Source organism: Crinia signifera, chromosome 1 (genome assembly GCF_055691185.1).
Source record: "Crinia signifera chromosome 1, ASM5569118v1, whole genome shotgun sequence".
Lineage (NCBI taxonomy): Eukaryota > Metazoa > Chordata > Amphibia > Anura > Myobatrachidae > Crinia > Crinia signifera.
In genome coordinates, this window is record NC_139217.1 from 230,082,829 (window position 1) to 230,110,289 (window position 27,461).

Below are 27,461 nucleotides of genomic sequence, written 5' to 3' on the forward strand. Positions count from 1 at the left end.
AGAAAAAGTTTCCAATTTAAATAGCTAGATAAAAAAACAATTTGCCAGTAATGTGAAAAAACATACTGCACCTGGTGTTCCAATGTGGTCTCCCACCCAAGTACTAACCAGGCCCAACACTGCTTAGCTTCCAAGATCGGGCCGATCCAATGTGGTATGGCTGTAAGTGAGATACAGGCACTTTTTTGCCCTCTTCTACTTCTATCACCAGGTAAGCTAATAAAAAAGTTTCCTAACTGTATTGGCTTACTGAAAAAAATCATGTGTTGGTAATGTAAAAAGACCTACAGGACATGATATTAGCAGGGGGTCTTAAATTAAACTACTAAAGAGGCTCAACACTGTTTAGCTGCCAAAAGCAGTTGGAATTGGGCCTAAACAGTGTGGTAAGTCTTTAGGTGATGGCTATTGTGTCTGTTTGACCTCTTCCAAATGTCTGTGCTGGCAATAAAAAGAAAAAGTTTCCAATTTAAATAGCTAGAGAATAAAAACAATTTGCCAGTAATGTGAAAAAACCTACAGCACCTGGTGTTCCCATGTGGTCTCCCACCCAACTACTAACCAGTCCCAACACTGCTTAGCTTCCAAGATCAGACGAGATTGGGCCTATCCAATGTGGTATGGCTGTAGGTGAGTTACAGGCACTTTTTTGCCCTCTTCTACTTCTATCACCAGGTAAGCTAATAAAAAAGTTTCCTAACTGAATTGGCTTACTGAAAAAAATCATGTGTTGGTAATGTAAAAAGACCTACAGGACATGATATTAGCAGGGGGTCTTAAATTAAACTACTAAAGAGGCTCAACACTGTTTAGCTGCCAAAAGCAGTTGGAATTGGGCCTAAACAGTGTGGTAAGTCTTTAGGTGATGGCTATTGTGTCTGTTTGACCTCTTCCAAATGTCTGTGCTGGCAATAAAAAGAAAAAGTTTCCAATTTAAATAGCTAGAGAATAAAAACAATTTGCCAGTAATGTGAAAAAACCTACAGCACCTGGTGTTCCCATGTGGTCTCCCACCCAAGTACTAACCAGGCCCAACACTGCTTAGCTTCAACGATCAGACGAGATTGGGCCTATCCAATGTGGTATGGCTGTAGGTGAGATACAGGCACTTTTTTGCCCTCTTCTACTTCTATCACCAGGTAAGCTAATAAAAAAGTTTCCTAACTGTATTGGCTTACTGAAAAAAATCATGTGTTGGTAATGTAAAAAGACCTACAGGACATGATATTAGCAGGGGGTCTTAAATTAAACTACAAAAGAGGCTCAACACTGTTTAGCTGCCAAAAGCAGTTGGAATTGGGACTAAACAGTGTGGTAAGTCTTTAGGTGATGGTTATTGTGTCTGTTTGACCTCTTCCAAATGTCTGTGCTGGCAATAAAAAGAAAAAGTTTCCAATTTAAATAGCAAGAGAATAAAAACAATTTACCAGTAATGTGAAAAAACCTACAGCACCTGGTGTTCCCATGTGGTCTCCCACCCAAGTACTAACCAGGCCAAACACTGCTTAGCTTCCAAGATCAGACGAGTTTGGGACTATCCAATGTGGTATGGCTGTAGGTGAGATACAGGCACTTTTTTGCCCTCTTCTACTTCTATCACCAGGTAAGCTAATAAAAAAGTTTCCTAACTGTATTGGCTTACTGAAAAAAATCATGTGTTGGTAATGTAAAAAGACCTACAGGACATGATATTAGCAGGTGGTCTTAAATTAAACTACTAAAGAGGCTCAAAACTGTTTTGCTGCCAAAAGCAGTTGGAATTGGGCCTAAACAGTGTGGTAAGTCTTTAGGTGATGGCTATTGTGTCTGTTTGACCTCTTCCAAATGTCTGTGCTGGCAATAAAAAGAAAAAGTTTCCAATTTAAATAGCTAGAGAATAAAAACAATTTGCCAGTAATGTGAAAAAACCTACAGCACCTGGTGTTCCCATGTGGTCTCCCACCCAAGTACTAACCAGGCCAAACACTGCTTAGCGTCCAAGATCAGACAAGATTGGGACTATCCAATGTGGTATGGCTGTAGGTGAGATACAGGCACTTTTTTGCCCTCTTCTACTTCTATCACCAGGTAAGCTAATAAAAAAGTTTCCTAACTGTATTGGCTTACTGAAAAAAATCATGTGTTGGTAATGTAAAAAGACCTACAGGACATGATATTAGCAGGTGGTCTTAAATTAAACTACTAAAGAGGCTCAAAACTGTTTAGCTGCCAAAAGCAGTTGGAATTGGGCCTAAACAGTGTGGTAAGTCTTTAGGTGATGGCTATTGTGTCTGTTTGACCTCTTCCAAATGTCTGTGCTGGCAATAAAAAGAAAAAGTTACCAATTTAAATAGCTAGAGAATAAAAACAATTTGCCAGTAATGTGAAAAAACCTACAGCACCTGGTGTTCCCATGTGGTCTCCCACCCAAGTACTAACCAGGCCAAACACTGCTTAGCTTCCAAGATCAGACGAGATTAGGACTATCCAATGCGGTATGGCTGTAGGTGAGATACAGGCACTTTTTTGCCCTCTTCTACTTCTATCACCAGGTAAGCTAATAAAAAAGTTTCCTAACTGTATTGGCTTACTGAAAAAAATCATGTGTTGGTAATGTAAAAAGACCTACAGGACATGATATTAGCAGGGGGTCTTCAATTAAAGTACTAAAGAGGCTCAACACTGTTTAGCTGTCAAAAGCAGTTGGAATTGGGCCTAAACAGTGTGGTAAGTCTTTAGGTGATGGCTATTGTGTCTGTTTGACCTCTTCCAAATGTCTGTGCTGGCAATAAAAAGAAAAAGTTTCCAATTTAAATAGCTAGAGAATAAAAACAATTTGCCAGTAATGTGAAAAAACCTACAGCACCTGGTGTTCCCATGTGGTCTCCCACCCAAGTACTAACCAGGCCCAACACTGCTTAGCTTCTAAGATCAGACGAGATTGGGCCTATCCAATGTGGTATGGCTGTAGGTGAGACACAGGCACTTTTTTGCCCTCTTCTACTTCTATCACCAGGTAAGCTAATAAAAAAGTTTCCTAACTGTATTGGCTTATTGAAAAAAATCATGTGTTGGTAATGTAAAAAGACCTACAGGACATGATATTAGCAGGGGGTCTTAAATTAAACTACTAAAGAGGCTCAACACTATTTAGCTGCCAAAAGCAGTTGGAATTGGGCCTAAACAGTGTGGTAAGTCTTTAGGTGATGGCTATTGTGTCTGTTTGACCTCTTCCAAATGTCTGTACTGGCAATAAAAAGAAAAAGTTTCCAATTTAAATAGCTAGATAAAAAAACAATTTGCCAGTAATGTGAAAAAACATACTGCACCTGGTGTTCCCATGTGGTCTCCCACCCAAGTACTAACCAGGCCCAACACTGCTTAGCTTCCAAGATCGGGCCGATCCAATGTGGTATGGCTGTAAGTGAGATACAGGCACTTTTTTGCCCTCTTCTACTTCTATCACCAGGTAAGCTAATAAAAAAGTTTCCTAACTGTATTGGCTTACTGAAAAAAATCATGTGTTGGTAATGTAAAAAGACCTACAGGACATAATATTAGCAGGGGGTCTTAAATTAAAATACTAAAGAGGCTCAACACTGTTTAGCTGCCAAAAGCAGTTGGAATTGGGCCTAAACAGTGTGGTAAGTCTTTAGGTGATGGCTATTGTGTCTGTTTGACCTCTTCCAAATGTCTGTGCTGGCAATAAAAAGAAAAAGTTTCCAATTTAAATAGCTAGAGAATAAAAACAATTTGCCAGTAATGTGAAAAAACCTACAGCACCTGGTGTTCCCATGTGGTCTCCCACCCAAGTACTAACCAGGCCCAACACTGCTTAGCTTCTAAGATCAGACGAGATTGGGCCTATCCAATGTGGTATGGCTGTAGGTGAGATACAGGCACTTTTTTGCCCTCTTCTACTTCTATCACCAGGTAAGCTAATAAAAAAGTTTCCTAACTGTATTGGCTTATTGAAAAAAATCATGTGTTGGTAATGTAAAAAGACCTACAGGACATGATATTAGCAGGGGGTCTTAAATTAAACTACTAAAGAGGCTCAACACTGTTTAGCTGCCAAAAGCAGTTGGAATTGGGCCTAAACAGTGTGGTAAGTCTTTAGGTGATGGCTATTGTGTCTGTTTGACCTCTTCCAAATGTCTGTGCTGGCAATAAAAAGAAAAAGTTTCCAATTTAAATAGCTAGAGAATAAAAACAATTTGCCAGTAATGTGAAAAAACCTACAGCACCTGGTGTTCCCATGTGGTCTCCCACCCAAGTACTAACCAGGCCCAACACTGCTTAGCTTCAACGATCAGACGAGATTGGGCCTATCCAATGTGGTACGGCTGTAGGTGAGATACAGGCACTTTTTTGCCCTCTTCTACTTCTATCACCAGGTAAGCTAATAAAAAAGTTTCCTAACTGTATTGGCTTACTGAAAAAAATCATGTGTTGGTAATGTAAAAAGACCTACAGGACATGATATTAGCAGGGGGTCTTAAATTAAACTACAAAAGAGGCTCAACACTGTTTAGCTGCCAAAAGCAGTTGGAATTGGGACTAAACAGTGTGGTAAGTCTTTAGGTGATGGTTATTGTGTCTGTTTGACCTCTTCCAAATGTCTGTGCTGTCAATAAAAAGAAAAAGTTTACAATTTAAATAGCAAGAGAATAAAAACAATTTACCAGTAATGTGAAAAAACCTACAGCACCTGGTGTTCCCATGTGGTCTCCCACCCAAGTACTAACCAGGCCAAACACTGCTTAGCTTCCAAGATCAGACGAGATTGGGACTATCCAATGTGGTATGGCTGTAGGTGAGATACAGGACATGATATTAGCAGGGGGTCTTCAATTAAAGTACTAAAGAGGCTCAACACTGTTTAGCTGTCAAAAGCAGTTGGAATTGGGCCTAAACAGTGTGGTAAGTCTTTAGGTGATGGCTATTGTGTCTGTTTGACCTCTTCCAAATGTCTGTACTGGCAATAAAAAGAAAAAGTTTCCAATTTAAATAGCTAGATAAAAAAACAATTTGCCAGTAATGTGAAAAAACATACTGCACATGGTGTTCCCATGTGGTCTCCCACCCAAGTACTAACCAGGCCCAACACTGCTTAGCTTCCAAGATCGGGCCGATCCAATGTGGTATGGCTGTAAATGAGATACAGGCACTTTTTTGCCCTCTTCTACTTCTATCACTAGGTAAGCTAATAAAAAAGTTTCCTAACTGTATTGGCTTACTGAAAAAAATCATGTGTTGGTAATGTAAAAAGACCTACAGGACATGATATTAGCAGGGGGTCTTAAATTAAACTACTAAAGAGGCTCAACACTGTTTAGCTGCCAAAAGCAGTTGGAATTGGGCCTAAACAGTGTGGTAAGTCTTTAGGTGATGGCTATTGTGTCTGTTTGACCTCTTCCAAATGTCTGTACTGGCAATAAAAAGAAAAAGTTTCCAATTTAAATAGCTAGATAAAAAAACAATTTGCCAGTAATGTGAAAAAACATACTGCACATGGTGTTCCCATGTGGTCTCCCACCCAAGTACTAACCAGGCCCAACACTGCTTAGCTTCCAAGATCGGGCCGATCCAATGTGGTATGGCTGTAAGTGAGATACAGGCACTTTTTTGCCCTCTTCTACTTCTATCACCAGGTAAGCTAATAAAAAAGTTTCCTAACTGTATTGGCTTACTGAAAAAAATCATGTGTTGGTAATGTAAAAAGACCTACAGGACATGATATTAGCAGGGGGTCTTAAATTAAACTACTAAAGAGGCTCAACACTGTTTAGCTGCCAAAAGCAGTTGGAATTGGGCCTAAACAGTGTGGTAAGTCTTTAGGTGATGGCTATTGTGTCTGTTTGACCTCTTCCAAATGTCTGTACTGGCAATAAAAAGAAAAAGTTTCCAATTTAAATAGCTAGATAAAAAAACAATTTGCCAGTAATGTGAAAAAACATACTGCACATGGTGTTCCCATGTGGTCTCCCACCCAAGTACTAACCAGGCCCAACACTGCTTAGCTTCCAAGATCGGGCCGATCCAATGTGGTATGGCTGTAAATGAGATACAGGCACTTTTTTGCCCTCTTCTACTTCTATCACTAGGTAAGCTAATAAAAAAGTTTCCTAACTGTATTGGCTTACTGAAAAAAATCATGTGTTGGTAATGTAAAAAGACCTACAGGACATGATATTAGCAGGGGGTCTTAAATTAAACTACTAAAGAGGCTCAACACTGTTTAGCTGCCAAAAGCAGTTGGAATTGGGCCTAAACAGTGTGGTAAGTCTTTAGGTGATGGCTATTGTGTCTGTTTGACCTCTTCCAAATGTCTGTACTGGCAATAAAATGAAAAAGTTTCCAATTTAAATAGCTAGATAAAAAAACAATTTGCCAGTAATGTGAAAAAACATACTGCACATGGTGTTCCCATGTGGTCTCCCACCCAAGTACTAACCAGGCCCAACACTGCTTAGCTTCCAAGATCGGGCCGATCCAATGTGGTATGGCTGTAAGTGAGATACAGGCACTTTTTTGCCCTCTTCTACTTCTATCACCAGGTAAGCTAATAAAAAAGTTTCCTAACTGTATTGGCTTACTGAAAAAAATCATGTGTTGGTAATGTAAAAAGACCTACAGGACATGATATTAGCAGGGGGTCTTAAATTAAACTACTAAAGAGGCTCAACACTGTTTAGCTGCCAAAAGCAGTTGGAATTGGGCCTAAACAGTGTGGTAAGTCTTTAGGTGATGGCTATTGTGTCTGTTTGACCTCTTCCAAATGTCTGTGCTGGCAATAAAAAGAAAAAGTTTCCAATTTAAATAGCTAGAGAATAAAAACAATTTGCCAGTAATGTGAAAAAACCTACAGCACCTGGTGTTCCCATGGGGTCTCCCACCCAACTACTAACCAGTCCCAACACTGCTTAGCTTCCAAGATCAGACGAGATTGGGCCTATCCAATGTGGTATGGCTGTAGGTGAGTTACATACACTTTTTTGCCCTCTTCTACTTCTATCACCAGGTAAGCTAATAAAAAAGTTTCCTAACTGAATTGGCTTACTGAAAAAAATCATGTGTTGGTAATGTAAAAAGACCTACAGGACATGATATTAGCAGGGGGTCTTAAATTAAACTACTAAAGAGGCTCAACACTGTTTAGCTGCCAAAAGCAGTTGGAATTGGGCCTAAACAGTGTGGTAAGTCTTTAGGTGATGGCTATTGTGTCTGTTTGACCTCTTCCAAATGTCTGTGCTGGCAATAAAAAGAAAAAGTTTCCAATTTAAATAGCTAGAGAATAAAAACAATTTGCCAGTAATGTGAAAAAACCTACAGCACCTGGTGTTCCCATGTGGTCTCCCACCCAACTACTAACCAGGCCCAACACTGCTTAGCTTCAACGATCAGACGAGATTGGGCCTATCCAATGTGGTATGGCTGTAGGTGAGATACAGGCACTTTTTTGCCCTCTTCTACTTCTATCACCAGGTAAGCTAATAAAAAAGTTTCCTAACTGTATTGGCTTACTGAAAAAAATCATGTGTTGGTAATGTAAAAAGACCTACAGGACATGATATTAGCAGGGGGTCTTAAATTAAACTACAAAAGAGGCTCAACACTGTTTAGCTGCCAAAAGCAGTTGGAATTGGGACTAAACAGTGTGGTAAGTCTTTAGGTGATGGTTATTGTGTCTGTTTGACCTCTTCCAAATGTCTGTGCTGGCAATAAAAAGAAAAAGTTTCCAATTTAAATAGCAAGAGAATAAAAACAATTTACCAGTAATGTGAAAAAACCTACAGCACCTGGTGTTCCCATGTGGTCTCCCACCCAAGTACTAACCAGGCCAAACACTGCTTAGCTTCCAAGATCAGACGAGATTGGGACTATCCAATGTGGTATGGCTGTAGGTGAGATACAGGCACTTTTTTGCCCTCTTCTACTTCTATCACCAGGTAAGCTAATAAAAAAGTTTCCTAACTGTATTGGCTTACTGAAAAAAATCATGTGTTGGTAATGTAAAAAGACCTACAGGACATGATATTAGCAGGTGGTCTTAAATTAAACTACTAAAGAGGCTCAACACTGTTTAGCTGCCAAAAGCAGTTGGAATTGGGCCTAAACAGTGTGGTAAGTCTTTAGGTGATGGCTATTGTGTCTGTTTGACCTCTTCCAAATGTCTGTATTGGCAATAAAAAGAAAAAGTTTCCAATTTAAATAGCTAGATAAAAAAACAATTTGCCAGTAATGTGAAAAAACATACTGCACCTGGTGTTCCAATGTGGTCTCCCACCCAAGTACTAACCAGGCCCAACACTGCTTAGCTTCCAAGATCGGGCCGATCCAATGTGGTATGGCTGTAAGTGAGATACAGGCACTTTTTTGCCCTCTTCTACTTCTATCACCAGGTAAGCTAATAAAAAAGTTTCCTAACTGTATTGGCTTACTGAAAAAAATCATGTGTTGGTAATGTAAAAAGACCTACAGGACATGATATTAGCAGGGGGTCTTAAATTAAACTACTAAAGAGGCTCAACACTGTTTAGCTGCCAAAAGCAGTTGGAATTGGGCCTAAACAGTGTGGTAAGTCTTTAGGTGATGGCTATTGTGTCTGTTTGACCTCTTCCAAATGTCTGTGCTGGCAATAAAAAGAAAAAGTTTCCAATTTAAATAGCTAGAGAATAAAAACAATTTGCCAGTAATGTGAAAAAACCTACAGCACCTGGTGTTCCCATGTGGTCTCCCACCCAACTACTAACCAGTCCCAACACTGCTTAGCTTCCAAGATCAGACGAGATTGGGCCTATCCAATGTGGTATGGCTGTAGGTGAGTTACAGGCACTTTTTTGCCCTCTTCTACTTCTATCACCAGGTAAGCTAATAAAAAAGTTTCCTAACTGAATTGGCTTACTGAAAAAAATCATGTGTTGGTAATGTAAAAAGACCTACAGGACATGATATTAGCAGGGGGTCTTAAATTAAACTACTAAAGAGGCTCAACACTGTTTAGCTGCCAAAAGCAGTTGGAATTGGGCCTAAACAGTGTGGTAAGTCTTTAGGTGATGGCTATTGTGTCTGTTTGACCTCTTCCAAATGTCTGTGCTGGCAATAAAAAGAAAAAGTTTCCAATTTAAATAGCTAGAGAATAAAAACAATTTGCCAGTAATGTGAAAAAACCTACAGCACCTGGTGTTCCCATGTGGTCTCCCACCCAAGTACTAACCAGGCCCAACACTGCTTAGCTTCAACGATCAGACGAGATTGGGCCTATCCAATGTGGTATGGCTGTAGGTGAGATACAGGCACTTTTTTGCCCTCTTCTACTTCTATCACCAGGTAAGCTAATAAAAAAGTTTCCTAACTGTATTGGCTTACTGAAAAAAATCATGTGTTGGTAATGTAAAAAGACCTACAGGACATGATATTAGCAGGGGGTCTTAAATTAAACTACAAAAGAGGCTCAACACTGTTTAGCTGCCAAAAGCAGTTGGAATTGGGACTAAACAGTGTGGTAAGTCTTTAGGTGATGGTTATTGTGTCTGTTTGACCTCTTCCAAATGTCTGTGCTGGCAATAAAAAGAAAAAGTTTCCAATTTAAATAGCAAGAGAATAAAAACAATTTACCAGTAATGTGAAAAAACCTACAGCACCTGGTGTTCCCATGTGGTCTCCCACCCAAGTACTAACCAGGCCAAACACTGCTTAGCTTCCAAGATCAGACGAGATTGGGACTATCCAATGTGGTATGGCTGTAGGTGAGATACAGGCACTTTTTTGCCCTCTTCTACTTCTATCACCAGGTAAGCTAATAAAAAAGTTTCCTAACTGTATTGGCTTACTGAAAAAAATCATGTGTTGGTAATGTAAAAAGACCTACAGGACATGATATTAGCAGGTGGTCTTAAATTAAACTACTAAAGAGGCTCAAAACTGTTTTGCTGCCAAAAGCAGTTGGAATTGGGCCTAAACAGTGTGGTAAGTCTTTAGGTGATGGCTATTGTGTCTGTTTGACCTCTTCCAAATGTCTGTGCTGGCAATAAAAAGAAAAAGTTTCCAATTTAAATAGCTAGAGAATAAAAACAATTTGCCAGTAATGTGAAAAAACCTACAGCACCTGGTGTTCCCATGTGGTCTCCCACCCAAGTACTAACCAGGCCAAACACTGCTTAGCGTCCAAGATCAGACAAGATTGGGACTATCCAATGTGGTATGGCTGTAGGTGAGATACAGGCACTTTTTTGCCCTCTTCTACTTCTATCACCAGGTAAGCTAATAAAAAAGTTTCCTAACTGTATTGGCTTACTGAAAAAAATCATGTGTTGGTAATGTAAAAAGACCTACAGGACATGATATTAGCAGGTGGTCTTAAATTAAACTACTAAAGAGGCTCAAAACTGTTTAGCTGCCAAAAGCAGTTGGAATTGGGCCTAAACAGTGTGGTAAGTCTTTAGGTGATGGCTATTGTGTCTGTTTGACCTCTTCCAAATGTCTGTGCTGGCAATAAAAAGAAAAAGTTTCCAATTTAAATAGCTAGAGAATAAAAACAATTTGCCAGTAATGTGAAAAAACCTACAGCACCAGGTGTTCCCATGTGGTCTCCCACCCAAGTACTAACCAGGCCCAACACTGCTTAGCTTCAAAGATCAGACGAGATTGGGCCTATCCAATGTGGTATGGCTGTAGGTGAGATACAGGCACTTTTTTGCCCTCTTCTACTTCTATCACCAGGTAAGCTAATAAAAAAGTTTCCTAACTGTATTGGCTTACTGAAAAAAATCATGTGTTGGTAATGTAAAAAGACCTACAGGACATGATATTAGCAGGGGGTCTTAAATTAAACTACAAAAGAGGCTCAACACTGTTTAGCTGCCAAAAGCAGTTGGAATTGGGCCTAAACAGTGTGGTAAGTCTTTAGGTGATGGTTATTGTGTTTGTTTGACCTCTTCCAAATGTCTGTGCTGGCAATAAAAAGAAAAAGTTTCCAATTTAAATAGCTAGAGAATAAAAACAATTTGCCAGTAATGTGAAAAAACCTACAGCACCTGGTGTTCCCATGTGGTCTCCCACCCAAGTACTAACCAGGCCAAACACTGCTTAGCTTCCAAGATCAGACGAGATTAGGACTATCCAATGCGGTATGGCTGTAGGTGAGATACAGGCACTTTTTTGCCCTCTTCTACTTCTATCACCAGGTAAGCTAATAAAAAAGTTTCCTAACTGTATTGGCTTACTGAAAAAAATCATGTGTTGGTAATGTAAAAAGACCTACAGGACATGATATTAGCAGGGGGTCTTCAATTAAAGTACTAAAGAGGCTCAACACTGTTTAGCTGTCAAAAGCAGTTGGAATTGGGCCTAAACAGTGTGGTAAGTCTTTAGGTGATGGCTATTGTGTCTGTTTGACCTCTTCCAAATGTCTGTGCTGGCAATAAAAAGAAAAAGTTTCCAATTTAAATAGCTAGAGAATAAAAACAATTTGCCAGTAATGTGAAAAAACCTACAGCACCTGGTGTTCCCATGTGGTCTCCCACCCAAGTACTAACCAGGCCCAACACTGCTTAGCTTCTAAGATCAGACGAGATTGGGCCTATCCAATGTGGTATGGCTGTAGGTGAGACACAGGCACTTTTTTGCCCTCTTCTACTTCTATCACCAGGTAAGCTAATAAAAAAGTTTCCTAACTGTATTGGCTTATTGAAAAAAATCATGTGTTGGTAATGTAAAAAGACCTACAGGACATGATATTAGCAGGGGGTCTTAAATTAAACTACTAAAGAGGCTCAACACTATTTAGCTGCCAAAAGCAGTTGGAATTGGGCCTAAACAGTGTGGTAAGTCTTTAGGTGATGGCTATTGTGTCTGTTTGACCTCTTCCAAATGTCTGTACTGGCAATAAAAAGAAAAAGTTTCCAATTTAAATAGCTAGATAAAAAAACAATTTGCCAGTAATGTGAAAAAACATACTGCACCTGGTGTTCCCATGTGGTCTCCCACCCAAGTACTAACCAGGCCCAACATTGCTTAGCTTCCAAGATCGGGCCGATCCAATGTGGTATGGCTGTAAGTGAGATACAGGCACTTTTTTGCCCTCTTCTACTTCTATCACCAGGTAAGCTAATAAAAAAGTTTCCTAACTGTATTGGCTTACTGAAAAAAATCATGTGTTGGTAATGTAAAAAGACCTACAGGACATAATATTAGCAGGGGGTCTTAAATTAAAATACTAAAGAGGCTCAACACTGTTTAGCTGCCAAAAGCAGTTGGAATTGGGCCTAAACAGTGTGGTAAGTCTTTAGGTGATGGCTATTGTGTCTGTTTGACCTCTTCCAAATGTCTGTGCTGGCAATAAAAAGAAAAAGTTTCCAATTTAAATAGCTAGAGAATAAAAACAATTTGCCAGTAATGTGAAAAAACCTACAGCACCTGGTGTTCCCATGTGGTCTCCCACCCAAGTACTAACCAGGCCCAACACTGCTTAGCTTCTAAGATCAGACGAGATTGGGCCTATCCAATGTGGTATGGCTGTAGGTGAGATACAGGCACTTTTTTGCCCTCTTCTACTTCTATCACCAGGTAAGCTAATAAAAAAGTTTCCTAACTGTATTGGCTTATTGAAAAAAATCATGTGTTGGTAATGTAAAAAGACCTACAGGACATGATATTAGCAGGGGGTCTTAAATTAAACTACTAAAGAGGCTCAACACTGTTTAGCTGCCAAAAGCAGTTGGAATTGGGCCTAAACAGTGTGGTAAGTCTTTAGGTGATGGCTATTGTGTCTGTTTGACCTCTTCCAAATGTCTGTGCTGGCAATAAAAAGAAAAAGTTTCCAATTTAAATAGCTAGAGAATAAAAACAATTTGCCAGTAATGTGAAAAAACCTACAGCACCTGGTGTTCCCATGTGGTCTCCCACCCAAGTACTAACCAGGCCCAACACTGCTTAGCTTCAACGATCAGACGAGATTGGGCCTATCCAATGTGGTACGGCTGTAGGTGAGATACAGGCACTTTTTTGCCCTCTTCTACTTCTATCACCAGGTAAGCTAATAAAAAAGTTTCCTAACTGTATTGGCTTACTGAAAAAAATCATGTGTTGGTAATGTAAAAAGACCTACAGGACATGATATTAGCAGGGGGTCTTAAATTAAACTACAAAAGAGGCTCAACACTGTTTAGCTGCCAAAAGCAGTTGGAATTGGGACTAAACAGTGTGGTAAGTCTTTAGGTGATGGTTATTGTGTCTGTTTGACCTCTTCCAAATGTCTGTGCTGTCAATAAAAAGAAAAAGTTTACAATTTAAATAGCAAGAGAATAAAAACAATTTACCAGTAATGTGAAAAAACCTACAGCACCTGGTGTTCCCATGTGGTCTCCCACCCAAGTACTAACCAGGCCAAACACTGCTTAGCTTCCAAGATCAGACGAGATTGGGACTATCCAATGTGGTATGGCTGTAGGTGAGATACAGGACATGATATTAGCAGGGGGTCTTCAATTAAAGTACTAAAGAGGCTCAACACTGTTTAGCTGTCAAAAGCAGTTGGAATTGGGCCTAAACAGTGTGGTAAGTCTTTAGGTGATGGCTATTGTGTCTGTTTGACCTCTTCCAAATGTCTGTACTGGCAATAAAAAGAAAAAGTTTCCAATTTAAATAGCTAGATAAAAAAACAATTTGCCAGTAATGTGAAAAAACATACTGCACATGGTGTTCCCATGTGGTCTCCCACCCAAGTACTAACCAGGCCCAACACTGCTTAGCTTCCAAGATCGGGCCGATCCAATGTGGTATGGCTGTAAATGAGATACAGGCACTTTTTTACCCTCTTCTACTTCTATCACTAGGTAAGCTAATAAAAAAGTTTCCTAACTGTATTGGCTTACTGAAAAAAATCATGTGTTGGTAATGTAAAAAGACCTACAGGACATGATATTAGCAGGGGGTCTTAAATTAAACTACTAAAGAGGCTCAACACTGTTTAGCTGCCAAAAGCAGTTGGAATTGGGCCTAAACAGTGTGGTAAGTCTTTAGGTGATGGCTATTGTGTCTGTTTGACCTCTTCCAAATGTCTGTACTGGCAATAAAAAGAAAAAGTTTCCAATTTAAATAGCTAGATAAAAAAACAATTTGCCAGTAATGTGAAAAAACATACTGCACATGGTGTTCCCATGTGGTCTCCCACCCAAGTACTAACCAGGCCCAACACTGCTTAGCTTCCAAGATCGGGCCGATCCAATGTGGTATGGCTGTAAGTGAGATACAGGCACTTTTTTGCCCTCTTCTACTTCTATCACCAGGTAAGCTAATAAAAAAGTTTCCTAACTGTATTGGCTTACTGAAAAAAATCATGTGTTGGTAATGTAAAAAGACCTACAGGACATGATATTAGCAGGGGGTCTTAAATTAAACTACTAAAGAGGCTCAACACTGTTTAGCTGCCAAAAGCAGTTGGAATTGGGCCTAAACAGTGTGGTAAGTCTTTAGGTGATGGCTATTGTGTCTGTTTGACCTCTTCCAAATGTCTGTACTGGCAATAAAAAGAAAAAGTTTCCAATTTAAATAGCTAGATAAAAAAACAATTTGCCAGTAATGTGAAAAAACATACTGCACATGGTGTTCCCATGTGGTCTCCCACCCAAGTACTAACCAGGCCCAACACTGCTTAGCTTCCAAGATCGGGCCGATCCAATGTGGTATGGCTGTAAATGAGATACAGGCACTTTTTTGCCCTCTTCTACTTCTATCACTAGGTAAGCTAATAAAAAAGTTTCCTAACTGTATTGGCTTACTGAAAAAAATCATGTGTTGGTAATGTAAAAAGACCTACAGGACATGATATTAGCAGGGGGTCTTAAATTAAACTACTAAAGAGGCTCAACACTGTTTAGCTGCCAAAAGCAGTTGGAATTGGGCCTAAACAGTGTGGTAAGTCTTTAGGTGATGGCTATTGTGTCTGTTTGACCTCTTCCAAATGTCTGTACTGGCAATAAAAAGAAAAAGTTTCCAATTTAAATAGCTAGATAAAAAAACAATTTGCCAGTAATGTGAAAAAACATACTGCACATGGTGTTCCCATGTGGTCTCCCACCCAAGTACTAACCAGGCCCAACACTGCTTAGCTTCCAAGATCGGGCCGATCCAATGTGGTATGGCTGTAAGTGAGATACAGGCACTTTTTTGCCCTCTTCTACTTCTATCACCAGGTAAGCTAATAAAAAAGTTTCCTAACTGTATTGGCTTACTGAAAAAAATCATGTGTTGGTAATGTAAAAAGACCTACAGGACATGATATTAGCAGGGGGTCTTAAATTAAACTACTAAAGAGGCTCAACACTGTTTAGCTGCCAAAAGCAGTTGGAATTGGGCCTAAACAGTGTGGTAAGTCTTTAGGTGATGGCTATTGTGTCTGTTTGACCTCTTCCAAATGTCTGTGCTGGCAATAAAAAGAAAAAGTTTCCAATTTAAATAGCTAGAGAATAAAAACAATTTGCCAGTAATGTGAAAAAACCTACAGCACCTGGTGTTCCCATGGGGTCTCCCACCCAACTACTAACCAGTCCCAACACTGCTTAGCTTCCAAGATCAGACGAGATTGGGCCTATCCAATGTGGTATGGCTGTAGGTGAGTTACATACACTTTTTTGCCCTCTTCTACTTCTATCACCAGGTAAGCTAATAAAAAAGTTTCCTAACTGAATTGGCTTACTGAAAAAAATCATGTGTTGGTAATGTAAAAAGACCTACAGGACATGATATTAGCAGGGGGTCTTAAATTAAACTACTAAAGAGGCTCAACACTGTTTAGCTGCCAAAAGCAGTTGGAATTGGGCCTAAACAGTGTGGTAAGTCTTTAGGTGATGGCTATTGTGTCTGTTTGACCTCTTCCAAATGTCTGTGCTGGCAATAAAAAGAAAAAGTTTCCAATTTAAATAGCTAGAGAATAAAAACAATTTGCCAGTAATGTGAAAAAACCTACAGCACCTGGTGTTCCCATGTGGTCTCCCACCCAACTACTAACCAGGCCCAACACTGCTTAGCTTCAACGATCAGACGAGATTGGGCCTATCCAATGTGGTATGGCTGTAGGTGAGATACAGGCACTTTTTTGCCCTCTTCTACTTCTATCACCAGGTAAGCTAATAAAAAAGTTTCCTAACTGTATTGGCTTACTGAAAAAAATCATGTGTTGGTAATGTAAAAAGACCTACAGGACATGATATTAGCAGGGGGTCTTAAATTAAACTACAAAAGAGGCTCAACACTGTTTAGCTGCCAAAAGCAGTTGGAATTGGGACTAAACAGTGTGGTAAGTCTTTAGGTGATGGTTATTGTGTCTGTTTGACCTCTTCCAAATGTCTGTGCTGGCAATAAAAAGAAAAAGTTTCCAATTTAAATAGCAAGAGAATAAAAACAATTTACCAGTAATGTGAAAAAACCTACAGCACCTGGTGTTCCCATGTGGTCTCCCACCCAAGTACTAACCAGGCCAAACACTGCTTAGCTTCCAAGATCAGACGAGATTGGGACTATCCAATGTGGTATGGCTGTAGGTGAGATACAGGCACTTTTTTGCCCTCTTCTACTTCTATCACCAGGTAAGCTAATAAAAAAGTTTCCTAACTGTATTGGCTTACTGAAAAAAATCATGTGTTGGTAATGTAAAAAGACCTACAGGACATGATATTAGCAGGTGGTCTTAAATTAAACTACTAAAGAGGCTCAAAACTGTTTTGCTGCCAAAAGCAGTTGGAATTGGGCCTAAACAGTGTGGTAAGTCTTTAGGTGATGGCTATTGTGTCTGTTTGACCTCTTCCAAATGTCTGTGCTGGCAATAAAAAGAAAAAGTTTCCAATTTAAATAGCTAGAGAATAAAAACAATTTGCCAGTAATGTGAAAAAACCTACAGCACCTGGTGTTCCCATGTGGTCTCCCACCCAAGTACTAACCAGGCCAAACACTGCTTAGCATCCAAGATCAGGACTATCCAATGTTGTATGGCTGTAGGTGAGATACAGGCACTTTTTTGCCCTCTTCTACATCTATCACCAGGTAAGCTAATAAAAAAGTTTCCTAACTGTATTGGCTTACTGAAAAAAATCATGTGTTGGTAATGTAAAAAGACCTACAGGACATGATATTAGCAGGGGGTCTTCAATTAAAGTACTAAAGAGGCTCAACACTGTTTAGCTGCCAAAAGCAGTTGGAATTGGGCCTAAACAGTGTGGTAAGTCTTTAGGTGATGGCTATTGTGTCTGTTTGACCTCTTCCAAATGTCTGTGCTGGCAATAAAAAGAAAAAGTTTCCAATTTAAATAGCTAGAGAATAAAAACAATTTGCCAGTAATGTGAAAAAACCTACAGCACCTGGTGTTCCCATGTGGTCTCCCACCCAAGTACTAACCAGGCCCAACACTGCTTAGCTTCTAAGATCAGACGAGATTGGGCCTATCCAATGTGGTATGGCTGTAGGTGAGATAAAGGCACTTTTTTGCCCTCTTCTACATCTATCACCAGGTAAGCTAATAAAAAAGTTTCCTAACTGTATTGGCTTACTGAAAAAAATCATGTGTTGGTAATGTAAAAAGACCTACAGGACATGATATTAGCAGGGGGTCTTAAATTAAACTACTAAAGAGGCTCAACACTGTTTAGCTGCCAAAAGCAGTTGGAATTGGGCCTAAACAGTGTGGTTAGTCTTTAGGTGATGGCTATTGTGTCTGTTTGACCTCTTCCAAATGTCTGTGCTGGCAATAAAAAGAAAAAGTTTCCAATTTAAATAGCTAGAGAATAAAAACAATTTGCCAGTAATGTGAAAAAACCTACAGCACCTGGTGTTCCCATGTGGTCTCCCACCCAAGTACTAACCAGGCCCAACACTGCTTAGCTTCTAAGATCAGACGAGATTGGGCCTATCCAATGTGGTATGGCTGTAGGTGAGATAAAGGCACTTTTTTGCCCTCTTCTACATCTATCACCAGGTAAGCTAATAAAAAAGTTTCCTAACTGTATTGGCTTACTGAAAAAAATCATGTGTTGGTAATGTAAAAAGACCTACAGGACATGATATTAGCAGGGGGTCTTAAATTAAACTACTAAAGAGGTTTAACACTGTTTAGCTGCCAAAAGCAGTTGGAATTGGGCCTAAACAGTGTGGTAAGTCTTTAGGTGATGGCTATTGTGTCTGTTTGACCTCTTCCAAATGTCTGTGCTGGCAATAAAAAGAAAAAGTTTCCAATTTAAATAGCTAGAGAATAAAAACAATTTGCCAGTAATGTGAAAAAACCTACAGCACCTGGTGTTCCCATGTGGTCTCCCACCCAAGTACTAACCAGGCCCAACACTGCTTAGCTTCTAAGATCAGACGAGATTGGGCCTATCCAAAGTGTTATGGCTGTAGGTGAGATACAGGCACTTTTTTGCCCTCTTCTACTTCTATCACCAGGTAAGCTAATAAAAAAGTTTCCTAACTGTATTGGCTTATTGAAAAAAATCATGTGTTGGTAATGTAAAAAGACCTACAGGACATGATATTAGCAGGGGGTCTTAAATTAAACTACTAAAGAGGCTCAACACTGTTTAGCTGCCAAAAGCAGTTGGAATTGGGCCTAAACAGTGTGGTAAGTCTTTAGGTGATGGCTATTGTGTCTGTTTGACCTCTTCCAAATGTCTGTACTGGCAATAAAAAGAAAAAGTTTCCAATTTAAATAGCTAGATAAAAAAACAATTTGCCAGTAATGTGAAAAAAACATACTGCACATGGTGTTCCCATGTGGTCTCCCACCCAAGTACTAACCAGGCCCAACACTGCTTAGCTTCCAAGATCGGGCCGATCCAATGTGGTATGGCTGTAAGTGAGATACAGGCACTTTTTTGCCCTCTTCTACTTCTATCACCAGGTAAGCTAATAAAAAAGTTTCCTAACTGTATTGGCTTACTGAAAAAAATCATGTGTTGGTAATGTAAAAAGACCTACAGGACATGATATTAGCAGGGGGTCTTAAATTAAACTACTAAAGAGGCTCAACACTGTTTAGCTGCCAAAAGCAGTTGGAATTGGGCCTAAACAGTGTGGTAAGTCTTTAGGTGATGGCTATTGTGTCTGTTTGACCTCTTCCAAATGTCTGTACTGGCAATAAAAAGAAAAAGTTTCCAATTTAAATAGCTAGATAAAAAAACAATTTGCCAGTAATGTGAAAAAACATACTGCACATGGTGTTCCCATGTGGTCTCCCACCCAAGTACTAACCAGGCCCAACACTGCTTAGCTTCCAAAATCGGGCCGATCCAATGTGGTATGGCTGTAAGTGAGATACAGGCACTTTTTTGCCCTCTTCTACTTCTATCACCAGGTAAGCTAATAAAAAAGTTTCCTAACTGTATTGGCTTACTGAAAAAAATCATGTGTTGGTAATGTAAAAAGACCTACAGGACATGATATTAGCAGGGGTCTTAAATTAAACTACTAAAGAGGCTCAACACTGTTTAGCTGCCAAAAGCAGTTGGAATTGGGCCTAAACAGTGTGGTAAGTCTTTAGGTGATGGCTATTGTGTCTGTTTGACCTCTTCCAAATGTCTGTGCTGGCAATAAAAAGAAAAAGTTTCCAATTTAAATAGCTAGAGAATAAAAACAATTTGCCAGTAATGTGAAAAAACCTACAGCACCTGGTGTTCCCATGGGGTCTCCCACCCAACTACTAACCAGTCCCAACACTGCTTAGCTTCCAAGATCAGACGAGATTGGGCCTATCCAATGTGGTATGGCTGTATGTGAGTTACATGCACTTTTTTGCCCTCTTCTACTTCTATCACCAGGTAAGCTAATAAAAAAGTTTCATAACTGAATTGGCTTACTGAAAAAAATCATGTGTTGGTAATGTAAAAAGACCTACAGGACATGATATTAGCAGGGGGTCTTAAATTAAACTACTAAAGAGGCTCAACACTGTTTAGCTGCCAAAAGCAGTTGGAATTGGGCCTAAACAGTGTGGTAAGTCTTTAGGTGATGGCTATTGTGTCTGTTTGACCTCTTCCAAATGTCTGTGCTGGCAATAAAAAGAAAAAGTTTCCAATTTAAATAGCTAGAGAATAAAAACAATTTGCCAGTAATGTGAAAAAACCTACAGCACCTGGTGTTCCCATGTGGTCTCCCACCCAAGTACTAACCAGGCCCAACACTGCTTAGCTTCAACGATCAGACGAGATTGGGCCTATCCAATGTGGTATGGCTGTAGGTGAGATACAGGCACTTTTTTGCCCTCTTCTACTTCTATCACCAGGTAAGCTAATAAAAAAGTTTCCTAACTGTATTGGCTTACTGAAAAAAATCATGTGTTGGTAATGTAAAAAGACCTACAGGACATGATATTAGCAGGGGGTCTTCAATTAAAGTACTAAAGAGGCTCAACACTGTTTAGCTGCCAAAAGCAGTTGGAATTGGGCCTAAACAGTGTGGTAAGTCTTTAGGTGATGGCTATTGTGTCTGTTTGACCTCTTCCAAATGTCTGTGCTGGCAATAAAAAGAAAAAGTTTCCAATTTAAATAGCTAGAGAATAAAAACAATTTGCCAGTAATGTGAAAAAACCTACAGCACCTGGTGTTCCCATGTGGTCTCCCACCCAAGTACTAACCAGGCCAAACACTGCTTAGCTTCCAAGATCAGACGAGATTGGGACTATCCAATGTGGTATGGCTGTAGGTGAGATACAGGCATTTTTTTGCCCTCTTCTACTTCTATCACCAGGTAAGCTAATAAAAAAGTTTCCTAACTGTATTGGCTTACTGAAAAAAATCATGTGTTGGTAATGTAAAAAGACCTACAGGACATGATATTAGCAGGTGGTCTTAAATTAAACTACTAAAGAGGCTCAAAACTGTTTTGCTGCCAAAAGCAGTTGGAATTGGGCCTAAACAGTGTGGTAAGTCTTTAGGTGATGGCTATTGTGTCTGTTTGACCTCTTCCAAATGTCTGTGCTGGCAATAAAAAGAAAAAGTTTCCAATTTAAATAGCTAGAGAATAAAAATAATTTGCCAGTAATGTGAAAAAACCTACAGCACCTGGTGTTCCCATGTGGTCTCCCACCCAAGTACTAACCAGGCCAAACACTGCTTAGCATCCAAGATCAGACTAGATTGGGACTATCCAATGTTGTATGGCTGTAGGTGAGATACAGGCACTTTTTTGCCCTCTTCTACATCTATCACCAGGTAAGCTAATAAAAAAGTTTCCTAACTGTATTGGCTTACTGAAAAAAATCATGTGTTGGTAAAGTAAAAAGACCTACAGGACATGATATTAGCAGGGGGTCTTAAATTAAACTACTAAAGAGGCTCAACACTGTTTAGCTGCCAAAAGCAGTTGGAATTGGGCCTAAACAGTGTGGTAAGTCTTTAGGTGATGGCTATTGTGTCTGTTTGACCTCTTCCAAATGTCTGTGCTGGCAATAAAAAGAAAAAGTTTCCAATTTAAATAGTTAGAGAATAAAAACAATTTGCCAGTAATGTGAAAAAACCTACAGCACCTGGTGTTCCCATGTGGTCTCCCACCCAAGTACTAACCAGGCCCAACACTGCTTAGCTTCTAAGATCAGACGAGATTGGGCCTATCCAATGTGGTATGGCTGTAGGTGAGATAAAGGCACTTTTTTGCCCACTTCTACATCTATCACCAGGTAAGCTAATAAAAAAGTTTCCTAACTGTATTGGCTTACTGAAAAAAATCATGTGTTGGTAATGTAAAAAGACCTACAGGACATGATATTAGCAGGGGGGTCTTAAATTAAACTACTAAAGAGGCTCAACACTGTTTAGCTGCCAAAAGCAGTTGGAATTGGGCCTAAACAGTGTGGTTAGTCTTTAGGTGATGGCTATTGTGTCTGTTTGACCTCTTCCAAATGTCTGTGCTGGCAATAAAAAGAAAAAGTTTCCAATTTAAATAGCTAGAGAATAAAAACAATTTGCCAGTAATGTGAAAAAACCTACAGCACCTGGTGTTCCCATGTAATCTCCCACCCAAGTACTAACCAGGCCCAACACTGCTTAGCTTCCAAGATCAGACAAGATTGGGCCTATCCAATGTGGTATGGCTGTAGGTGAGATACAGGCACTTTTTTGCCCTCTTCTACATCTATCACCAGGTAAGCTAATAAAAAAGTTTCCTAACTGTATGGCTTACTGAAAAAAATCATGTGTTGGTAATGTAAAAAGACCTACAGGACATGATATTAGCAGGGGGTCTTAAATTAAACTACTAAAGAGGCTCAACACTGTTTAGCTGCCAAAAGCAGTTGGAATTGGGCCTAAACAGTGTGGTAAGTCTTTAGGTGATGGCTATTGTGTCTGTTTGACCTCTTCCAAATGTCTGTACTGGCAATAAGAAGAAAAAGTTTCCAATTTAAATAGCTAGAGAATAAAAACAATTTGCCAGTAATGTGAAAAAACATACAGCACCTGGTGTTCCCATGTGGTCTCCCACCCAAGTACTAACCAGGCCCAACACTGCTTAGCTTCCAAGATCAGACAAGATTGGGCCTATCCAATGTGCTATGGCTGTAGGTGAGATTCAGGCACTTTTTTGCCCTCTTCTACTTCTATCACCAGGTAAACTAATAAAAAAGTTTCCTAACTGTATTGGCTTACTGAAAAAAATCATGTGTTGGTAATGTAAAAAGACCTACAGGACATGATATTAGCAGGGGGTCTTAAATTAAACTACTAAAGAGGCTCAACACTTTTTAGCTGCCAAAAGCAGTTGGAATTGGGCCTAAACAGTGTGGTAAGTCTTTAGGTGATGGCTATTGTGTCTGTTTGACCTCTTCCAAATGTCTGTGCTGGCAATAAAAAGAAAAAGTTTCCAATTTAAATAGCTAGAGAATAAAAACAATTTGCCAGTAATGTGAAAAAACCTACAGCACCTGGTGTTCCCATGTGGTCTCCCACCCAAGTACTAACCAGGCCCAACACTGCTAAGCTTCCAAGATCAGACGAGATTTGGCCTATCCAATGTGGTATGGCTGTAGGTGAGATACAGGCACTTTTTTGCCCTATTCTACATCTATCACCAGGTAAGCTAATAAAAAAGTTTCCTAACTGTATTGGCTTACTGAAAAAAATCATGTGTTGGTAATGTAAAAAGACCTACAGGACATGATATTAGCAGGGGGTCTTAAATTAAACTACTAAAGAGGCTCAACACTGTTTAGCTGCCAAAAGCAGTTGGAATTGGGCCTAAACAGTGTGGTAAGTCTTTAGGTGATGGCTATTGTGTCTGTTTGACCTCTTCCAAATGTCTGTACTGGCAATAAGAAGAAAAAGTTTCCAATTTAAATAGCTAGAGAATAAAAACAATTTGCCAGTAATGTGAAAAAACCTACAGCACCTGGTGTTCCCATGTGGTCTCAAACCCAAGTACTAACCAGGCCAAACACTGCTTAGCTTCCAAGATCAGACGAGATTGGGACTATCCAATGTGGTATGGCTGTAGGTGAGATACAGGCACTTTTTTGCCCTCTTCTACATCTATCACCAGGTAAGCTAATAAAAAAGTTTCTTAACTGTATTGGCTTACTGAAAAAAATCATGTGTTGGTAATGTAAAAAGACCTACAGGACATGATATTAGCAGGGGGTCTTCAATTAAAGTACTAAAGAGGCTCAACACTGTTTAGCTGCCAAAAGCAGTTGGAATTGGGCCTAAACAGTGTGGTAAGTCTTTAGGTGATGGCTATTGTGTCTGTTTGACCTCTTCCAAATGTCTGTACTGGCAATAAGAAGAAAAAGTTTCCAATTTAAATAGCTAGAGAATAAAAACAATTTGCCAGTAATGTGAAAAAACCTACAGCACCTGGTGTTCCCATGTGGTCTCAAACCCAAGTACTAACCAGGCCAAACACTGCTTAGCTTCCAAGATCAGACGAGATTGGGACTATCCAATGTGGTATGGCTGTAGGTGAGATACAGGCACTTTTTTGCCCTCTTCTACATCTATCACCAGGTAAGCTAATAAAAAAGTTTCTTAACTGTATTGGCTTACTGAAAAAAATCATGTGTTGGTAATGTAAAAAGACCTACAGGACATGATATTAGCAGGGGGTCTTCAATTAAAGTACTAAAGAGGCTCAACACTGTTTAGCTGTCAAAAGCAGTTGGAATTTGGCCTAACAGTGTGGTAAGTCTTTAGGTGATGGCTATTGTGTCTGTTTGACCTCTTCCAAATGTCTGTGCTGGCAATAAAAAGAAAAAGTTTCCAATTTAAATAGCTAGAGAATAAAAACAATTTGCCAGTAATGTGAAAAAACCTACAGCACCTTGTGTTCCCATGTGGTCTCCCACCCAAGTACTAACCAGGCCCAACACTGCTTAGCTTCTAAGATCAGACGAGATTGGGCCTATCCAATGTGGTATGGCTGTAGGTGAGATACAGGCACTTTTTTGCCTTCTTCTACTTCTATCACCAGGTAAGCTAATAAAAAAGTTTCCTAACTGTATTGGCTTATTGAAAAAAATCATGTGTTGGTAATGTAAAAAGACCTACAGGACATGATATTAGCAGGGGGTCTTAAATTAAACTACTAAAGAGGCTCAACACTGTTTAGCTGCCAAAAGCAGTTGGAATTGGGCCTAAACAGTGTGGTAAGTCTTTAGGTGATGGCTATTGTGTCTGTTTGACCTCTTCCAAATGTCTGTACTGGCAATAAAAAGAAAAAGTTTCCAATTTAAATAGCTAGATAAAAAAACAATTTGCCAGTAATGTGAAAAAACATACTGCACCTGGTGTTCCCATGTGGTCTCCCACCCAAGTACTAACCAGGCCCAACACTGCTTAGCTTCCAAGATCGGGCCGATCCAATGTGGTATGGCTGTAAGTGAGATACAGGCACTTTTTTGCCCTCTTCTACTTCTATCACCAGGTAAGCTAATAAAAAAGTTTCCTAACTGTATTGGCTTACTGAAAAAAATCATGTGTTGGTAATGTAAAAAGACCTACAGGACATGATATTAGCAGGGGGTCTTAAATTAAACTACTAAAGAGGCTCAACACTGTTTAGCTGCCAAAAGCAGTTGGAATTGGGCCTAAACAGTGTGGTAAGTCTTTAGGTGATGGCTATTGTGTCTGTTTGACCTCTTCCAAATGTCTGTGCTGGCAATAAAAAGAAAAAGTTTCCAATTTAAATAGCTAGAGAATAAAAACAATTTGCCAGTAATGTGAAAAAACCTACAGCACCTGGTGTTCCCATGTGGTCTCCCACCCAACTACTAACCAGTCCCAACACTGCTTAGCTTCCAAGATCAGACGAGATTGGGCCTATCCAATGTGGTATGGCTGTAGATGAGTTACAGGCACTTTTTTGCCCTCTTCTACTTCTATCACCAGGTAAGCCAATTAAAAAATTTTCCTAACTGAATTGGCTTACTGAAAAAAATCATGTGTTGGTAATGTAAAAAGACCTACAGGACATGATATTAGCAGGGGGTCTTAAATTAAACTACTAAAGAGGCTCAACACTGTTTAGCTGCCAAAAGCAGTTGGAATTGGGCCTAAACAGTGTGGTAAGTCTTTAGGTGATGGCTATTGTGTCTGTTTGACCTCTTCCAAATGTCTGTGCTGGCAATAAAAAGAAAAAGTTTCCAATTTAAATAGCTAGAGAATAAAAACAATTTGCCAGTAATGTGAAAAAACCTACAGCACCTGGTGTTCCCATGTGGTCTCCCACCCAAGTACTAACCAGGCCCAACACTGCTTAGCTTCAACGATCAGACGAGATTGGGCCTATCCAATGTGGTATGGCTGTAGGTGAGATACAGGCACTTTTTTGCCCTCTTCTACTTCTATCACCAGGTAAGCTAATAAAAAAGTTTCCTAACTGTATTGGCTTACTGAAAAAAATCATGTGTTGGTAATGTAAAAAGACCTACAGGACATGATATTAGCAGGTGGTCTTAAATTAAACTACTAAAGAGGCTCAAAACTGTTTTGCTGCCAAAAGCAGTTGGAATTGGGCCTAAACAGTGTGGTAAGTCTTTAGGTGATGGCTATTGTGTCTGTTTGACCTCTTCCAAATGTCTGTGCTGGCAATAAAAAGAAAAAGTTTCCAATTTAAATAGCTAGAGAATAAAAACAATTTGCCAGTAATGTGAAAAAACCTACAGCACCTGGTGTTCCCATGTGGTCTCCCACCCAAGTACTAACCAGGCCAAACACTGCTTAGCATCCAAGATCAGACAAGATTGGGACTATCCAATGTGGTATGGCTGTAGGTGAGATACAGGCACTTTTTTGCCCTCTTCTACATCTATCACCAGGTAAGCTAATAAAAAAGTTTCCTAACTGTATTGGCTTACTGAAAAAAATCATGTGTTGGTAATGTAAAAAGACCTACAGGACATGATATTAGCAGGGGGTCTTCAATTAAAGTACTAAAGAGGCTCAACACTGTTTAGCTGCCAAAAGCAGTTGGAATTGGGCCTAAACAGTGTGGTAAGTCTTTAGGTGATGGCTATTGTGTCTGTTTGACCTCTTCCAAATGTCTGTGCTGGCAATAAAAAGAAAAAGTTTCCAATTTAAATAGCTAGAGAATAAAAACAATTTGCCAGTAATGTGAAAAAACCTACAGCACCTGGTGTTCCCATGTGGTCTCCCACCCAAGTACTAACCAGGCCCAACACTGCTTAGCTTCTAAGATCAGACGAGATTGGGCCTATCCAATGTGGTATGGCTGTAGGTGAGATAAAGGCACTTTTTTGCCCACTTCTACATCTATCACCAGGTAAGCTAATAAAAAAGTTTCCTAACTGTATTGGCTTACTGAAAAAAATCATGTGTTGGTAATGTAAAAAGACCTACAGGACATGATATTAGCAGGGGGTCTTAAATTAAACTACTAAAGAGGCTCAACACTGTTTAGCTGCCAAAAGCAGTTGGAATTGGGCCTAAACAGTGTGGTAAGTCTTTAGGTGATGGCTATTGTGTCTGTTTGACCTCTTCCAAATGTCTGTGCTGGCAATAAAAAGAAAAAGTTTCCAATTTAAATAGCTAGAGAATAAAAACAATTTGCCAGTAATGTGAAAAAACCTACAGCACCTGGTGTTCCCATGTGGTCTCCCACCCAAGTACTAACCAGGCCCAACACTGCTTAGCTTCCAAGATCAGGCCTATCCAATGTGGTATGGCTGTAGATGAGATACAGGCACTTTTTTGCCCTCTTCTACATCTATCACCAGGTAAGCTAATAAAAAAGTTTCCTAACTGTATGGCTTACTGAAAAAAATCATGTGTTGGTAATGTAAAAAGACCTACAGGACATGATATTAGCAGGGGGTCTTAAATTAAACTACTAAAGAGGCTCAACACTGTTTAGCTGCCAAAAGCAGTTGGAATTGGGCCTAAACAGTGTGGTAAGTCTTTAGGTGATGGCTATTGTGTCTGTTTGACCTCTTCCAAATGTCTGTACTGGCAATAAGAAGAAAAAGTTTCCAATTTAAATAGCTAGAGAAT

At 39.6% G+C, this 27,461-nt stretch overlaps 15 non-coding genes and 40 pseudogenes across 15 annotated transcripts; all 55 read right to left on the minus strand.

Moving 5' to 3' along the window:
- Window positions 1–59: 59 nt before the first annotated feature.
- On the minus strand, window positions 60–168 carry LOC146040141 (5S ribosomal RNA; annotated as a pseudogene).
- Window positions 169–513: 345 nt separating this feature from the next.
- On the minus strand, window positions 514–632 carry LOC146035460 (5S ribosomal RNA; annotated as a pseudogene).
- A 345-nt stretch (window positions 633–977) lies between these two features.
- On the minus strand, window positions 978–1,096 carry LOC146035789 (5S ribosomal RNA; annotated as a pseudogene).
- A 345-nt stretch (window positions 1,097–1,441) lies between these two features.
- On the minus strand, window positions 1,442–1,560 carry LOC146035316 (5S ribosomal RNA; annotated as a pseudogene).
- Window positions 1,561–1,905: 345 nt separating this feature from the next.
- LOC146036290 (5S ribosomal RNA) lies at window positions 1,906–2,024 on the minus strand (annotated as a pseudogene).
- A 345-nt stretch (window positions 2,025–2,369) lies between these two features.
- LOC146035223 (5S ribosomal RNA) lies at window positions 2,370–2,488 on the minus strand (annotated as a pseudogene).
- A 345-nt stretch (window positions 2,489–2,833) lies between these two features.
- On the minus strand, window positions 2,834–2,952 carry LOC146046870 (5S ribosomal RNA). The gene has a single exon (XR_014465977.1). It is a non-coding gene; the product is annotated as a 5S ribosomal RNA (ribosomal RNA).
- A 344-nt stretch (window positions 2,953–3,296) lies between these two features.
- Window positions 3,297–3,405, minus strand: LOC146039447 (5S ribosomal RNA; annotated as a pseudogene).
- Window positions 3,406–3,750: 345 nt separating this feature from the next.
- LOC146046881 (5S ribosomal RNA) lies at window positions 3,751–3,869 on the minus strand. Its single transcript, XR_014465978.1, has one exon. It is a non-coding gene; the product is annotated as a 5S ribosomal RNA (ribosomal RNA).
- A 345-nt stretch (window positions 3,870–4,214) lies between these two features.
- On the minus strand, window positions 4,215–4,333 carry LOC146036433 (5S ribosomal RNA; annotated as a pseudogene).
- Window positions 4,334–4,678: 345 nt separating this feature from the next.
- Window positions 4,679–4,797, minus strand: LOC146033197 (5S ribosomal RNA). The gene has a single exon (XR_014458612.1). It is a non-coding gene; the product is annotated as a 5S ribosomal RNA (ribosomal RNA).
- Window positions 4,798–5,481: 684 nt separating this feature from the next.
- Window positions 5,482–5,590, minus strand: LOC146040804 (5S ribosomal RNA; annotated as a pseudogene).
- A 797-nt stretch (window positions 5,591–6,387) lies between these two features.
- LOC146040815 (5S ribosomal RNA) lies at window positions 6,388–6,496 on the minus strand (annotated as a pseudogene).
- A 345-nt stretch (window positions 6,497–6,841) lies between these two features.
- Window positions 6,842–6,960, minus strand: LOC146035578 (5S ribosomal RNA; annotated as a pseudogene).
- Window positions 6,961–7,305: 345 nt separating this feature from the next.
- On the minus strand, window positions 7,306–7,424 carry LOC146036637 (5S ribosomal RNA; annotated as a pseudogene).
- A 345-nt stretch (window positions 7,425–7,769) lies between these two features.
- On the minus strand, window positions 7,770–7,888 carry LOC146033208 (5S ribosomal RNA). The gene has a single exon (XR_014458623.1). It is a non-coding gene; the product is annotated as a 5S ribosomal RNA (ribosomal RNA).
- A 344-nt stretch (window positions 7,889–8,232) lies between these two features.
- Window positions 8,233–8,341, minus strand: LOC146040163 (5S ribosomal RNA; annotated as a pseudogene).
- A 345-nt stretch (window positions 8,342–8,686) lies between these two features.
- Window positions 8,687–8,805, minus strand: LOC146035462 (5S ribosomal RNA; annotated as a pseudogene).
- Window positions 8,806–9,150: 345 nt separating this feature from the next.
- LOC146035795 (5S ribosomal RNA) lies at window positions 9,151–9,269 on the minus strand (annotated as a pseudogene).
- A 345-nt stretch (window positions 9,270–9,614) lies between these two features.
- LOC146033219 (5S ribosomal RNA) lies at window positions 9,615–9,733 on the minus strand. The gene has a single exon (XR_014458634.1). It is a non-coding gene; the product is annotated as a 5S ribosomal RNA (ribosomal RNA).
- A 345-nt stretch (window positions 9,734–10,078) lies between these two features.
- LOC146036299 (5S ribosomal RNA) lies at window positions 10,079–10,197 on the minus strand (annotated as a pseudogene).
- A 345-nt stretch (window positions 10,198–10,542) lies between these two features.
- LOC146047476 (5S ribosomal RNA) lies at window positions 10,543–10,661 on the minus strand. Its single transcript, XR_014466032.1, has one exon. It is a non-coding gene; the product is annotated as a 5S ribosomal RNA (ribosomal RNA).
- A 345-nt stretch (window positions 10,662–11,006) lies between these two features.
- Window positions 11,007–11,125, minus strand: LOC146035231 (5S ribosomal RNA; annotated as a pseudogene).
- A 345-nt stretch (window positions 11,126–11,470) lies between these two features.
- On the minus strand, window positions 11,471–11,589 carry LOC146046892 (5S ribosomal RNA). Its single transcript, XR_014465979.1, has one exon. It is a non-coding gene; the product is annotated as a 5S ribosomal RNA (ribosomal RNA).
- Window positions 11,590–11,933: 344 nt separating this feature from the next.
- Window positions 11,934–12,042, minus strand: LOC146039026 (5S ribosomal RNA; annotated as a pseudogene).
- Window positions 12,043–12,387: 345 nt separating this feature from the next.
- Window positions 12,388–12,506, minus strand: LOC146046903 (5S ribosomal RNA). Its single transcript, XR_014465980.1, has one exon. It is a non-coding gene; the product is annotated as a 5S ribosomal RNA (ribosomal RNA).
- Window positions 12,507–12,851: 345 nt separating this feature from the next.
- Window positions 12,852–12,970, minus strand: LOC146036437 (5S ribosomal RNA; annotated as a pseudogene).
- Window positions 12,971–13,315: 345 nt separating this feature from the next.
- LOC146033230 (5S ribosomal RNA) lies at window positions 13,316–13,434 on the minus strand. The gene has a single exon (XR_014458645.1). It is a non-coding gene; the product is annotated as a 5S ribosomal RNA (ribosomal RNA).
- Window positions 13,435–14,118: 684 nt separating this feature from the next.
- LOC146040826 (5S ribosomal RNA) lies at window positions 14,119–14,227 on the minus strand (annotated as a pseudogene).
- Window positions 14,228–15,024: 797 nt separating this feature from the next.
- On the minus strand, window positions 15,025–15,133 carry LOC146040837 (5S ribosomal RNA; annotated as a pseudogene).
- Window positions 15,134–15,478: 345 nt separating this feature from the next.
- LOC146035590 (5S ribosomal RNA) lies at window positions 15,479–15,597 on the minus strand (annotated as a pseudogene).
- Window positions 15,598–15,942: 345 nt separating this feature from the next.
- Window positions 15,943–16,061, minus strand: LOC146036643 (5S ribosomal RNA; annotated as a pseudogene).
- Window positions 16,062–16,406: 345 nt separating this feature from the next.
- Window positions 16,407–16,525, minus strand: LOC146033252 (5S ribosomal RNA). Its single transcript, XR_014458667.1, has one exon. It is a non-coding gene; the product is annotated as a 5S ribosomal RNA (ribosomal RNA).
- Window positions 16,526–16,870: 345 nt separating this feature from the next.
- LOC146039303 (5S ribosomal RNA) lies at window positions 16,871–16,979 on the minus strand (annotated as a pseudogene).
- A 345-nt stretch (window positions 16,980–17,324) lies between these two features.
- LOC146046914 (5S ribosomal RNA) lies at window positions 17,325–17,443 on the minus strand. Its single transcript, XR_014465981.1, has one exon. It is a non-coding gene; the product is annotated as a 5S ribosomal RNA (ribosomal RNA).
- Window positions 17,444–17,788: 345 nt separating this feature from the next.
- LOC146046925 (5S ribosomal RNA) lies at window positions 17,789–17,907 on the minus strand. The gene has a single exon (XR_014465982.1). It is a non-coding gene; the product is annotated as a 5S ribosomal RNA (ribosomal RNA).
- A 345-nt stretch (window positions 17,908–18,252) lies between these two features.
- LOC146036258 (5S ribosomal RNA) lies at window positions 18,253–18,371 on the minus strand (annotated as a pseudogene).
- Window positions 18,372–18,716: 345 nt separating this feature from the next.
- Window positions 18,717–18,825, minus strand: LOC146040848 (5S ribosomal RNA; annotated as a pseudogene).
- A 797-nt stretch (window positions 18,826–19,622) lies between these two features.
- On the minus strand, window positions 19,623–19,741 carry LOC146036443 (5S ribosomal RNA; annotated as a pseudogene).
- A 345-nt stretch (window positions 19,742–20,086) lies between these two features.
- On the minus strand, window positions 20,087–20,205 carry LOC146035803 (5S ribosomal RNA; annotated as a pseudogene).
- A 345-nt stretch (window positions 20,206–20,550) lies between these two features.
- On the minus strand, window positions 20,551–20,669 carry LOC146033263 (5S ribosomal RNA). Its single transcript, XR_014458678.1, has one exon. It is a non-coding gene; the product is annotated as a 5S ribosomal RNA (ribosomal RNA).
- A 345-nt stretch (window positions 20,670–21,014) lies between these two features.
- On the minus strand, window positions 21,015–21,133 carry LOC146035912 (5S ribosomal RNA; annotated as a pseudogene).
- A 345-nt stretch (window positions 21,134–21,478) lies between these two features.
- LOC146046936 (5S ribosomal RNA) lies at window positions 21,479–21,597 on the minus strand. Its single transcript, XR_014465983.1, has one exon. It is a non-coding gene; the product is annotated as a 5S ribosomal RNA (ribosomal RNA).
- A 346-nt stretch (window positions 21,598–21,943) lies between these two features.
- LOC146035820 (5S ribosomal RNA) lies at window positions 21,944–22,062 on the minus strand (annotated as a pseudogene).
- A 344-nt stretch (window positions 22,063–22,406) lies between these two features.
- LOC146036284 (5S ribosomal RNA) lies at window positions 22,407–22,525 on the minus strand (annotated as a pseudogene).
- A 345-nt stretch (window positions 22,526–22,870) lies between these two features.
- LOC146035496 (5S ribosomal RNA) lies at window positions 22,871–22,989 on the minus strand (annotated as a pseudogene).
- A 345-nt stretch (window positions 22,990–23,334) lies between these two features.
- LOC146037493 (5S ribosomal RNA) lies at window positions 23,335–23,453 on the minus strand (annotated as a pseudogene).
- Window positions 23,454–23,798: 345 nt separating this feature from the next.
- Window positions 23,799–23,917, minus strand: LOC146037504 (5S ribosomal RNA; annotated as a pseudogene).
- A 344-nt stretch (window positions 23,918–24,261) lies between these two features.
- On the minus strand, window positions 24,262–24,380 carry LOC146035835 (5S ribosomal RNA; annotated as a pseudogene).
- A 344-nt stretch (window positions 24,381–24,724) lies between these two features.
- On the minus strand, window positions 24,725–24,833 carry LOC146039458 (5S ribosomal RNA; annotated as a pseudogene).
- A 345-nt stretch (window positions 24,834–25,178) lies between these two features.
- LOC146035990 (5S ribosomal RNA) lies at window positions 25,179–25,297 on the minus strand (annotated as a pseudogene).
- Window positions 25,298–25,643: 346 nt separating this feature from the next.
- Window positions 25,644–25,762, minus strand: LOC146035813 (5S ribosomal RNA; annotated as a pseudogene).
- A 345-nt stretch (window positions 25,763–26,107) lies between these two features.
- LOC146036450 (5S ribosomal RNA) lies at window positions 26,108–26,226 on the minus strand (annotated as a pseudogene).
- Window positions 26,227–26,571: 345 nt separating this feature from the next.
- LOC146046947 (5S ribosomal RNA) lies at window positions 26,572–26,690 on the minus strand. Its single transcript, XR_014465984.1, has one exon. It is a non-coding gene; the product is annotated as a 5S ribosomal RNA (ribosomal RNA).
- Window positions 26,691–27,035: 345 nt separating this feature from the next.
- On the minus strand, window positions 27,036–27,144 carry LOC146038133 (5S ribosomal RNA; annotated as a pseudogene).
- Between the last annotated feature and the right edge of the window lie 317 nt (window positions 27,145–27,461).